General features: G+C 40.4%; 1 protein-coding gene across 1 annotated transcript in view; it reads left to right on the top strand.

Annotated features, from left to right (window-relative positions):
- The window catches only part of LOC104966303 (partitioning defective 3 homolog), a 198068-nt gene that overhangs the window by 8924 nt on the left and 176106 nt on the right, over positions 1-13038 (top strand). The gene's annotated exons all lie outside the window — the stretch shown is intronic.

Raw genomic sequence — 13038 nt, 5'->3', positions numbered from 1 at the left:
ACCTCTCCTTTCAGATTATTTTCGGTCCGGGAATTAGGTCCGGACAATCACTCTAATACCGTCGGTCCCAGTATCTCTACATTGTGTTAATGTTAAGTGGTGTCCTCTCCAGTTCTGAGAGGTCCTCGATAATGGAAAAACAGCCTGGATCGATGGCCGGCTCGGTCTGAAGTGGCAGCGCTGGTTATTAAACGTGGGACCAACCAAACCCTTCGGACTGCTGGGATAATCCCATCACAAATTAAGTAGAGGAAAATTGTTCAGGGAGAGCCGGGAGGGGAGAGAATCTTCATATAGTGACCTTCTAACAGAGTACACACAAACAAGCACATACTCCTTCACAGCCCTCTTATCATATGTTAATCTGTAAGGATTTGTACCTGTTATGGATCAGCACTTTATTAAAGATAAGACCTCACTAATGGGAAAAAGTTATTCTTGTCAATGTTAAAATGCCAGTGGTATCAAAACATATCCAGACATGATTGGGTAACGTGTATGCACACACTCAAAGTGAAAAGAAGGTCACACAAAGTCAATCTTTTATACATGTCACTCATGCGTATCTCAATGTGACAGTTTTGGAATTGAAAATGGAAAACCTGAACAATGAGAGGATCTGATGAAATGAGAAAACCTTAAGGCATAATTTATTATCTTTTAAATAACGTTACATCATATACTATAGGCATATTTCATGCAGTCAGGTAGTGTGGGTGTTTGGTTCAAGCATGGTTTTAAATGAGAGAATACAATAGTTAGTCCCAAACAATGGGTAAAAAAAATTGCATATTGCAAGATCAATGTTGTCATGGTTTCAAAAGACCCAGATATAGACGTCCAGTAAGTGCTGAGCCTTGATGTATTCTGGGAAACACACCATTGCAGGTTTTAGTGTAACTCTCTGTTTAACACACACAGACAAAGAAAAGCTCTATTACATAAGTTAAGAGTTTGTGTGTGTCAGTGTGTGTCATGTCCAGTATGATAATACTAGACGTTAATTACCCCCGTTGCCTGTGGCGAACGTCATTAGAGCCCTGAACTGGATGTGAACCAGCCGTTACTCAGAGGGGCCAAAGTTTATTAAACTATTATTGAATCTTCAACCCAATTTAAGAGTAAACGCACAATGACTGGCCGTCTTGCTGCTTGCTGGGATTTCTTTACTCAATTCCAAACCTCTTTTGATGAAACCTACAGCCAAAGCAAATTAGAAACATTTGTAATAGAGACAAACAATACATATTACAAGCTGCTGGTGAGTTTGGTTGCCATGGACTTTATCAGCAGAGTGGTTTGGGTAGAAAGAAGATCAAACTTCTAACACAGGGTTGTGAAGCTACTGTGAAAGTGTGGTTTGAAAAGCTACCTGAACTGTAATTCACTTGCAGCGATGACTCCTTCATGAGAAATAAAGTTTTTACTACTTAAAAAGTTCCTAGAAGTTTTGAGATGTCATATAGCCATTTGCATATTCAATCCTCCTGCACCTAGTGGGAGGAGGAGGCTGTGGTGAATTGGACATACGGTGACCCAAAAGTATTTTCCAATGGTCTCAGCCATCCTAGGAGTTTTAGAAGTGAACATGAAACACTATCAAAGCAGTACAACTGGCAACAATAAGGAATTATAACACACATTTTCAATTTAATGACCTGCAATATTTAAACTACCTCAAATCTTAAAGAGAAACATGTATTGTGTCATTAACAAGTCAGCAAGTGGTGTGGCCAACTCCATTCTAGAGACTGTTCACCCAGAAGAATGTATTAGCTGTTTAAAAAAAAATGATAGGTCAGTGGAGATATTTCTCCCAAAAAGTATTGTTTAACAAAATATTGAAGTCTGGAGTATAAAGGCAGCCGCAAACATATGTTGATCTCCCCTTTTTATCGGGATTCAGTCACATAATTATAATCTCTTCATTCCCGTGTACCCTGCAGGCAGTTGTAAGAAACACTTTCAATTGCATTCAAATCTCCCTTGTCTTGTCACAGTATTAAATACGCACGCAGCGTAAGCCATGATTAAAATGCGACGCTTCCACCACTAAGACATGTCTTTGGTGTATCAGATGGAAGCTTAGCACCAGCATATGCTCTCTGCCATGATCCGCCGACGGATGACAGGTGGTTACCCAACTATTTGCATAATTATGGGTGTAAAGTGCAGGCTGTTCGAACGTCATAAACAAATCCATATGGTCTTCTGGGAAAATCCAGATGATTCATACCCAAGCTCACAGATAAACTTAAGGTGTAACAGACACAGGATTTCTCACTGAATGTTTTAGCAGGAGTGTGAAGTGTGGAGTAACTTCCTTCCCTCTACTTGTTTTGGCAGCTTTGATTAAATGTGAGAACCTTATTACGAAGTTGTAGTTGTAGTTTGGGCAGGTGTTTCCTGAACACTTTCTTTTGGATGCTTGATGGCTTGGGTCATTTTGGCAGTGAGACCTAGTTTCAATCCCAGGAAAATGTCCAGAACCACTGCCAGTCAGAAGTGCAGTATGTGAAAATGACCCTTATCTTGAGATTCAGATCATGACGTATGAGTAATGGTGCTCTAATTACGATTGTAATTGTTTTTATGGCCAGGCTGAGCAAGGGGTTGGATAATTATTCATATCATTTTCTCTCATGTTTATATTTTATAAAGCTGTTTGAGTCATTTTTCAGCTAAAATGATAAGGCAGTACATTAATGTCACTATTGCAGGACTCAAGCCAAACAAACCTCTCAGACTTAATGTCTAGGCCAACAATGTTTCCATTGGGGTTCAAAATACCATACATGGTAACACAACTATTTATGTTCACAACTTCCCATGTCTCAGTGGACATCCACTATAGTGTAGTCGCTGAGGTACTTTGGGGGTCTTATGGTTACCAGAAAGTACCGTGGGCCCAGACATGTGCCACAGTTGGAACACTGTAGTGGAAAGTGATCTACCCAATATGTGAATAAAACAGCAAGTGGTTGTGTTGCTGCGACTCTATTATCCTAACTGTGCCCTCTATATTTGACATTCTCTTACCTTTTCTTTCCACCTTCCTTGTACTCCACCCTCCCCTCCACAGGCATGCCTCTCCATGTCCGTCGCAGCAGTGATCCCTCTCTGGCTGACCTAGTTCCAGGCGAAGTCCCAGTTGGTCCAGAGGAACCGTCCAGAAAGAACCCAGCACGATGGTCCACCACGGTTGGTTTCCAAAAGCACAAGCACAAACCAAACGTAACCGCCGGCCCAGGCACAGGCAGTCTGGAACGAAAGGTAACATAAATCTTGTTAATAAGGCATGGGTATATTAAAACTCAACAGAACATGAATCCTATATTTCACTTTAAAGTGCTATATACCAATTTAAACAAATTATTTCCCAGAAGTTCTTTTTTTTCAAGTCCTGCAGATATACTGGGGCTGCATCAATTATAATGCCAGAGAGATGTGCTCTGAAATCTTTCCACCTCCAGCAGTCTCTCTGTTTTTAACTTGCTTTCTTCCCTCATTTTTATTCCGTCTCTCCTCTGCACCCTAAATCAAAGAAATAACCGTTAGATATGAAATCTTCGCTGCCCTGCTCGCAGATATCCAGCAGTGGCATATATAGTCTTTAACTGAAACTAGTTCCTTCTGATAACACCCTTCTTTGTCTTCAAAAGAAACAAGCCGAGATTGTTCAACACTTTCCCTTTGTTCAAAATTCACCTTTCTGAGCCTTTTTAAGCCTCTGATTATAAATCTGTAGAAAACAGCGTAGCTCAGGTACATCCTCCCTGCGGCTTCCAAAAGAAAAGGGAAGCCAATTAACTTCTCAAAATGGCTGCCTGCACACAGTGCTGACAGACCTTTAAGTCTTGCTGGGGAATAGATATGTTTTCCATTGAAACAGGAAGGTTCAAAAAGGGGAGATGATTGAGTGGTTGGAACGTGACTCGGCAAACCTTTACATTATTAGTGTGTCTGGAAGCATTGTCTGATAATCCCATTTAAGACACTTTAGTTGTCAGAGCCTCAACAACGTAATGGCACACTCCACAGCAGAGGGCAGGGAGAGGTGGAATTTCATTTTGTCAGGATCGCTTCTTCTTCTGGTCCAGCCTATACTGAGCAAATATGTGCAAGTATTGTTTGTCTGTTTGAGCTTGTTTGCTCAAAAACAAAAAGAAAGAAACATGAAGAAAACATAAAAGAAGCAGAACAGAGGTGGTGATAAATGCTTTTTCTGAATCTTCTGTGCATTTTGGGCCTTCTGCTGCTCTGCCCTGTGTTCAGTATATTCGTGGCTGGTTTCTTTTTACGATGTGATACGAAGTGTTTGTGTTGTAAAATGTAACCGAGGTGATTGAAGTGATTGCACATTTGTACACTTTAAAATCAGAAATGACAATACAACACTGATAAGATGTAAAAGATATATTTTTTTAAATGCTCCAAAAGAGAGCTTCAATAGATGTGTTTACATTTTTTTAAAGATACTCATGTTTGGTTGATTTCCGATTGAATGGGATGTCAGAAATGTATTTTAAAGATGGTTATCCAAACATGAATAAAGTTTGAAAATAAAGCTTAATGTCATTTTGGAGAAACCAGCTCGAGTGCGCTAGAATTTGAAAGTAGTACAAAATCTGCCCCTTCCTTCAGACTTCCTTACAGAGCCCCTCGTCCAACACACGAACGCGCACATGACCAATGAGGGCACGAGTTAAGTTTGTGCACAGATGGAAGGCTGACAGGCAGGTAGGCCATCCAGCTGTTTTAGCCGGGCCGGCTAAAATGATTGGTTGTGCTTTTTACAGCGTTACGGCTTACACAGATGAACATTTTTTATGTATTTATTGTCAAAGCATTTCATATTCATTGCTATCGGGATGTTCAGAGTATTCCATGGAATATAACAAAAAGTGTTTCTGAAATAAATGACATACCCCACCTTTAACTTACATTTCCCATTCACCTCTGGCCTCCCATCTCCCATCATTTATCTAAATCAGATCAATTAAAGTCATTTGAATGTCGCTGGGGGCTTGTTTGAAAAGTAATAAGCTAGCACTGAGAGACTGTCATTTTTATTCAGCTTTTGGCTGGGCTATTTTCTTTTCAATAAAAAAGGGAGTCTTAATCCTCATAATCCTCAGTGACTCGTTCTCATTCCCCTAACTGTCCTATATTCACCGTCAGTTCAAGATAAAGTCATTTTTATGCAATCAACAACAGATGTAGAAAGTATTAGTCAGCATTGACGTTGATACATTTATGTCTTGGCGCTAACATTGTTCTCAAAGGTAACCATACATCAGTGATTAGCATTGCCAAAAGACTGTATGGATTCAAGCCATACACTATAGCGTCTACCCATTGTCTGGGGTAATTTCCTTTATACACTACAGCCAGCCTTATTTTGACCAATTCCCTGTGAGTCCAGTTAAGGCCAAGTAAGGCTCGGTTCTGCTATATCTCCTTAATATAAGCCAACGGGAGCCCTAAGTCATCAGCTAGCACTGTAAACTCATCACATCTCCAAATGTCTTTTCAATACCTCATACTCTCGGTTCTCTGCGCTTTGCACAGCAAATAAAGGGAGTAGGTAGTAGATATTAGCCTGTTGATTTACCGCTACCTCTCTGGTATCTGGGTTTCTGCGCATTTTACGATCTGATGTGTCGTAAAAGTTTGTGGAAAGGGGTCCTTTGTCGCGCCCTGCTGCATGTCGGGGACTCGAGCCACGATGGCTATCAGGGGCCGTCTCAGTGGAGCCCACGTGTCCGGCTGAGTTTTACAGTCCTGTCTGCAGTGCTTCCTCAGGCCCCGTCACGCCACATTCAACAGCACTAAAACACACATGGCTTGTTTTAGCATTCAGGGGATAGGGATCTCCACTGTTCTCTTTTACTCTTGTTTTTATGTATTATTGTTTGCTGATATTTTATCACCCGCTGAACACTTCTTGTTTTAATTTGCCTTTGTTCAACTTTTCAGCTGCCTGTCATACTCCCGCTAATCCTGCAACATGCCACTTGGGAGTTCTTCTTTTTAAACTTTTGTCTGTGTTCTTTTGTTGTGTGATGTCTCGTTAAAGGAAATCAAAACTTCTGTTTCTGTCTGTCTCACTCCTCAAGTGCTGTTTCGTAAATCATTAGACCTTTGATCATTCTTATTCTGTTAGTGTATCCTGGTGAGTCATTCTCTCCGCTGTGTTTTTAATATGAATTTGCTTTCATATTTATTCAAACAGCCACAAGGTCCTTCAATTGCCGTGATTTGGATGCCAAGGCTAGCATGTCTATAATGTAATCTAATGTGCTTTTGTGAGTTTTTTAGCTTGTGGCTGTTGTAATAAGTCTGCTGAAATCTGTGGGTGTTTGACATTACCTTGGCAGTAGCATGTTGGAACGTGCTTTTTTGTGTAATTGAAGAGCTCAGCTTTGGCCGTCTTATTGTAATAGGCCTCTTAGTAGCAGCTCAGGTTTAGCTGTGGCGAAGGGTTAAGGGTGAGGGTCGAATAGAGTAAGACTTGATGAAATCATTGCGTTGGTGTGTGGCACCAGTCCAAGATATACTAACTGATATCCACTACAAAACGTCTGTCATCCAGCTGCTATAAATAGCACAGAACCTGAAAAAGCTGTCAGTTTAAAACCTAGAAGTATGGAGAAAGGATGTGATGTTAAATCTCTCCACCTCTTCCTTTTCCATAGGGTAGAGGAGGCAATGCCTATCGGAGTCTTCCTCGTGACACGAGTGGCTGGCCCACTCAGTTCCAGAGAGAAGTGACTCGATCCTCCCTAAGCGCAAACCATCCAATGGTGGACAGATGGCTTGACAGACAGGAACAGGTATTGAGATTTACTTCATACAAAAATAAAGGGTGATTTATTTAAGTTTAAAGACAAGAACACCCTAGCTAATAAGGATGTTAGGGTTAGGGTAATCCAAAAGTCATATAGCTAGTGTCAGTAACACAAAACAGCATGAGTAGCAGGATCAGATGTAATGTCTTAGCATGGCTGGCCCCTGTTATTCTCACTTTATCTGCAGACAAACACATGTTGCATTGTGTCAAAATCATACACTGCTGCAATAGGTTTATAGCATTTGCATTAGAGTAGTGACAGATAGAAAATGGTAGTGATTTCAACCATACTCCTCACTGCCCCAGCCATCTTGAAACAGAGTAAGTGATTGACATCAGACTTCATACTTTTGTTCTATGTAGCTATACTTATCATAAAGTCACAGCGTACACTTTTAGTCATTGCAGGGTTGTCTCCTCACTTCACACCTCCTGGCTCTGTCGGCACTTTGTGATTGTCTCACTCTCAGCTGGTCCCTGTACTCCTCGCTCCGTCAGAGGGAGAAACAAATGTTCCCTTTTAAAAGTTATTAAAAGTGACAGCGGCTCTCTGCTGGGAGAGCAGAGATGACCTTGAGAGTGTCAGACACGCTGAGCTAGACGTGAAGAGGCTTTCTCCAAGTTTGTCTGTCAGTCTACCACACATACTTACTCTGACCTGTGTAGGAGGTGTTTAATATATCCCTACTTTATACCGTTTATAAGAAATAGCAACGTGTGAGAAACGTGAGATACGGAAAAGAAGAGTAAAGCAAATGCATAAGTTATTGAATGAATAAAAAAAGAGTTGAGAGCATTAAGAGGATTAGCTTTCCAGGGTTCTCACCTGAATGCCTGGCCAACCCTGCTGTGGGTTTCGTTCGGTTTGTCGGTCTTTTTCATAGTGTAACTGAAAAGGAACCTCACCAAGGTTGGGTGTCATTGATGTGGAGTCCACTTTTCTTTGAAGAAATATTTTCATACTCTTAAAGTATTTGTATCTGGCTATCTAATGAAAATAAGTTATTGTGTTTGGGTCATGCGAAGCTACTGCCGTAGTCATCGAATAGAGTGTCCAGCCATAAAACAAAAAACACAAACTGACACCACATATATTTTGGATAGGATTCTTGTACATACAGAAGTTAAAATCAAATCCACCCCTCAAATGTAATTAACGTATATATTGCTAAATGGTAGTAATACTTTGTCGCAAAAAAATCCGATCAATACATTCATTTCGATTGTTAAATGTCATAATGATATACTCTACATTAGTTGTTGTATTTTGAAAACATTTAATTTAGATGATAAAACCCTCAGTTTGAATTACAAAATTACATTTTATGGGTACATTAATCACAATTTTTCCAGAGGTAACGGGGGTTCTTGCAGTCGTAAACCACATACTATTTAGATGTATCTATATCAGTTTTATTTAATTGCTTTGTTAGTTGCAGTCGAAATTATTTTAATCAGTCTAAAAAAGACATATAGTAACAAAAACAGGCATTTACACAAATGAATTCAAAGATTACTGTAAGGTTTCCCGGCTAAAGATGAGAATATTATTTAACCGCAGGAGTCACCAACAGCAGTATGTAAACATTTAATGAATAACAGCAGGAATGCCACAGTGTGAGCGTAAGCATCCACACGGTGGCTAATTCTCTGCTACCTGAGCCTTTCTAATCCGACAGCTGTATGACAAAGAGGATTCACACAGCACAAATCCGCTCATTAGAGGTGACCCAGTGATGGTTCCACAGACGCACCTTGATAGCCAGTTGTTTTCCATTTAACTCACTGTGTCTCAGGCTTGATCGCTGCCTTCCCCTCCCACACATGACCGTTACATATCTTGTCTTCTTTGTCTGTTTGATGGACGGGCAGCAAAGCTTAATAGAATTGGAAGATAAAAATGCACAGCGTGGGTTAATTAAAAAGAATCGTGATCACTCCTAAAGCGCAGGCGGAGATAATGAGTATACACACACACACACAAAGTCACACACACCCGCTCAGGTTTTAGGGAAATCACAGCAATTAGCAGTTGTTTGTTTATCAGGGATAATCTCTTGTACTATTGTTACACTTTATGAGTGAAGATAACAGCAATAACAAAGAACAGTAAGAAAAAGGGATCACACACTCTACGATAGATTAAAACCACTTATGCGTTCTTTACTTGATATATGTATATTCATGTGTATATAAGTCTCTGCAACTCTTTCCTAAACTTCATGCTGTACACACTACCTTAGGTTTTTAGGCATTTCTTCTAACATCAACTCTTCTTCTTTTAATGGCTGATGTAGGTTAGCGGCTCTTTTGTGCCTGGCCACATTTCGTACACTCATAAAGTGCTTCACTTAACCATTTATATTTAAGCAGGCCTTCCGACCCCCTGCTATAAATTAAGAATGTGAAGCCAGGCAGACTAGAACGACATGGACTTCTGTGCTTAAAATACCAAAGATGTTGTTTGAGTTGGATGACGTTAACTATACAAGCCGTGATTCTGTCGTCACCTCCTGAAACCCAGATGTTATAAACCCAGTGAGGGATTTAAGGCGGGGATGCAGAACTGCAGATGCAGGAGTGGTTTTGTTGGCACTTCTATCTTACCTTAGACAACTTGAATATGTTTAGATGGAAACCGACTTATTGTTGGTGAGGGTTAGGTTTGTGTTCATTAGGTGATTCCACTTTAACCTCATTTCTATTATGAACCTTTAAAAACGAGAAATGTCAAATATACTTTTCCAATGCAGATGTTCAGCATACACACTGATCCCAAGGCTGCTCGCCCCTCCAGTTATATCTGGAAGTACGCCTGCATTGTCTTATGTTTGTCTAGCCAGTCAATACATTCACTTTAGAGTCAAATATTCCATCTGAGACTTGGCGCTCTTTCAATCACTCGCCACCCTTCCACACTTTCACACACTTAGGCTGCCAAATGTGGCGTGGAGAAAAGCTTGCTCTATCAGCCAATATGCCAAGGCCTTATGAGTTATTCTTTATACAAACAACTGACATTAACGTTGGCCTATTATCCCATTGATGAATGCTAATGGGCCTTCCCGCTCAGCATATTGGGATCTGGCTGAGTGCCTCTCCACTGTATTGTTTCGCAGCCTTGATGAGGGACCAGAGGCCATTATTATGAGCTGTACCAGAGGCGGGAAGGACACCAGCTGTCAATCATTTTTTTACCCAATCAAAATGGCTCACATGTAAGAAGCCAAACATGTTTAAAGTATACCCAAAGAGTTCAGAGTTGAATGGTTAAAATACAGTGACATTTAACTATTAATAATGATTATCATGTGTTATTTTTAGAGTATTTTCAAATCAAATATCCAGCTTGATACCAGCCTTTGTTTATAGGTTTCTTTTGGTTGGCTTTCCATAAACCGTTTTGGAATTCTGTTTCAAAACAGAAAAAAGATCCCTAAAGCATTACATAACAGAGTAAAAAAAATGTCTGAGTGGGAACAGCTCTGATCAGACAACTTTGATAAAGCCTCCAACTGTCAGAGTGCCTCCCTGTCTTTGTTGTCTAAATGAGACACCTTGTTTGGCAAGTTTGAAAGGAAACCAAAGTGGCGAGCTGCCCAGTTAAATCATAGAGCCAACATGTGAAAAGGAGAGGAGTTTGTGCAACTTTAAGCCGGACGGAGAGCAGTGTGAACACACTCCTTTCCTTTCATATTCTCGCACAAAGGATTTCTCACCAAACAAACACAGATTGGGATTTGATTTTTCTCACATTATTTTCTCCATCTCTCACATTAGTTAGAAGCAAACTGTTGTTTTACTCTGCAGCTAGGCCTTTGCACAATTAATGGCTGTACAAATAAAACACAGAAGAATACATTCATTCATATTCATATATTCATTCACTGTGTGTAAAATGGGCAAAACCTTTGGCGAAATGGGACTTGGTGTAAGAATAATGAGTATCTCACAACAATTTCTTTTTAACTGTATAGTGTAGCAGCCAGTCGAGCTTAGTGGATTTTCTATGCTATGTTGCTAGCTACAGTAACAGGGGTCAACAAGTAGATTTTCAATTTGACTAAAAAAATAAGGCTATTTCTTTTAACCTGAAGTGTTCTGTAAAAATGTGTTTTTTATTTCACTGCCCTAATCAACATCATACATCTCTACAACAGCAGTGGTGAGAAAAACAATCATAATCATAATGGACAGAAATATGAAAACACCCAGTTTTAACAAACAAAGACATACTTTGTAACAGCTTTGTTTTATTGTTAGTATACTTCTAAAATGTCAAGCCAAATTGTAGCTCTGGTTGACTCATTGTATTATTCAAACAGTGATTACAGTGGCAAACTTCTAGGAAGACTTTGGACAACTCTTTGGTTGATCAATTGTTTTTTAGCACTGTTGTGGTGATTTAACCTAGTCTACTCTCCTGACTAGTTTGTTTATAAAGCCCTCACAGTCTGCAGACCCTGAGGCGAGCTGCGGGCAATAGAGCAGTTGAGCATGGAGAGAAAACACAGCGTTAACCCCCCAGCCCTGTCTCCCGTTCTCTTTTGTCTCTCCAAATCACTTGGAGACACATGCAGTGGATGGGTAAGGTTGGAGAACTCACCGTTTTTTTTCATGTGTTCTTCAGCGTGCGTGTGTTAGATACATCTGGTCTGATGTTTGATAAAGACCAGGTCTGAGGTTTTGTTGTGTGCACTGTAAAAGAAAGCAACACACATTCCAGGGCAGTACAGTATCGTTGTGGTGTCCTGTGTCTGCAGAGAGGACCTTGCACGTATCCAGAACTTCTCTTGTAATTTCCCCTGAAACACACATAGGAAGCCAGTCATGCCAGATGTACTCACTATGTCTTTTTAAACTGCAGTCCAGTGGGCATGCCCAGTAAAATACTCCCATTCTTTTTTCCCCTATTAAGTATCATCTGTTTGTAGCACAATTCCAGTGTATTTTATTTCCCTTCCTGCTCACTCTTACTACTTTGCAAAAAAGAAAGTATAAAACCAGTGATATTACAAATTGTTGTAAATGATTACATGGTGGACCCTTTTTCCTCCTCTGTGAGTCCTATGAAAATGGCAGCTCACCAGAGGGGCTCCAGTCGGGCCTGGGTCCTGAGTGGGAACCGTGTAGCCCAGTGACCTCCCCACTATTAATTAGCCATCTCCGCTGAACCCCTGCCCCAACTTTCTGACCCCTGACAAACCAGAGCAGGTTTTCCTCTCTTAACATTCCTCCTAAGGCCTGCACTGCTTTTCAAGCATCATTTAATACTGGTCACCGCCTCCATTCACCTTTAAGTGGGCTTTGGCAGTTAGCCTTCAGCATTGCACTGATTTGTAGTGCTTATTGATTTACACAACATGTTGTTGGTCTTGGGATTAAAAGTGAATACACAACCTTTCTTAACCTTTCGGAACCATTCACATGTAATAATGCGGAATCCCACATTTTTGCTATTAAACTCCTAGTTGGAGCAACATCAGAATTCCAGCTATTTCTAAAATAGTTATCTTTGTTTTAGAGAAGTCTTACCGCAATATATTTTAGCCACAAGCTGCACGTTTACTCATGAACAGGGCCTGAAGCAGCGGAAGACTTAACAGATTTTTTTATGTGATTCTTAGGGCAGGTAACACACACACACACACACACACACACACACACACACACACACACACACACACACACACACACACACACACACACACACACACACACACACACACACACACAATGTGCACAGTTGGTAGTGTCATTCTTTCAACAAAACTTAACAATCGGAGTAAAAGATAGTAAGGAGTGAAAGACAGTCAGGCCCACAGATACAACACACTCACACACTTCCACTCTCCCCTCAGACAGACTTACGATTATCGGTGTTTTTCTTGTTCGACTCTTTCGAAGACCCGTCTTTTCGACACGCCATCTACTACATTACAGCCACATGAGCTTACTATTTAATGAGTGTGGGTTAATTGGCTTGAGTGTGTGTGTCTGGTCGTGATCCACAGTCAATCCACTTAATAGTCCTCCCGCGCAATAAAGAATGTTTCCTACAATTCAACCTTACTACTCTACAATTTATCAGTAATAAAATATTAACGAGTAAATGTTGTTTAAACGGGGAACGACACCTTATTAGAATTTACTGTGATGGTTGACACGGTAACACACACACACAC

Source organism: Notothenia coriiceps, unplaced genomic scaffold (assembly GCF_000735185.1).
Source record: "Notothenia coriiceps isolate Sejong01 unplaced genomic scaffold, NC01 NC01_scaffold00037246, whole genome shotgun sequence".
In the NCBI taxonomy this organism is placed as follows: Eukaryota; Metazoa; Chordata; class Actinopteri; order Perciformes; family Nototheniidae; genus Notothenia; species Notothenia coriiceps.
The sequence above is the reverse complement of the archived record's forward strand: the minus strand, read 5'-3'. Positions and strand labels throughout refer to the sequence as shown.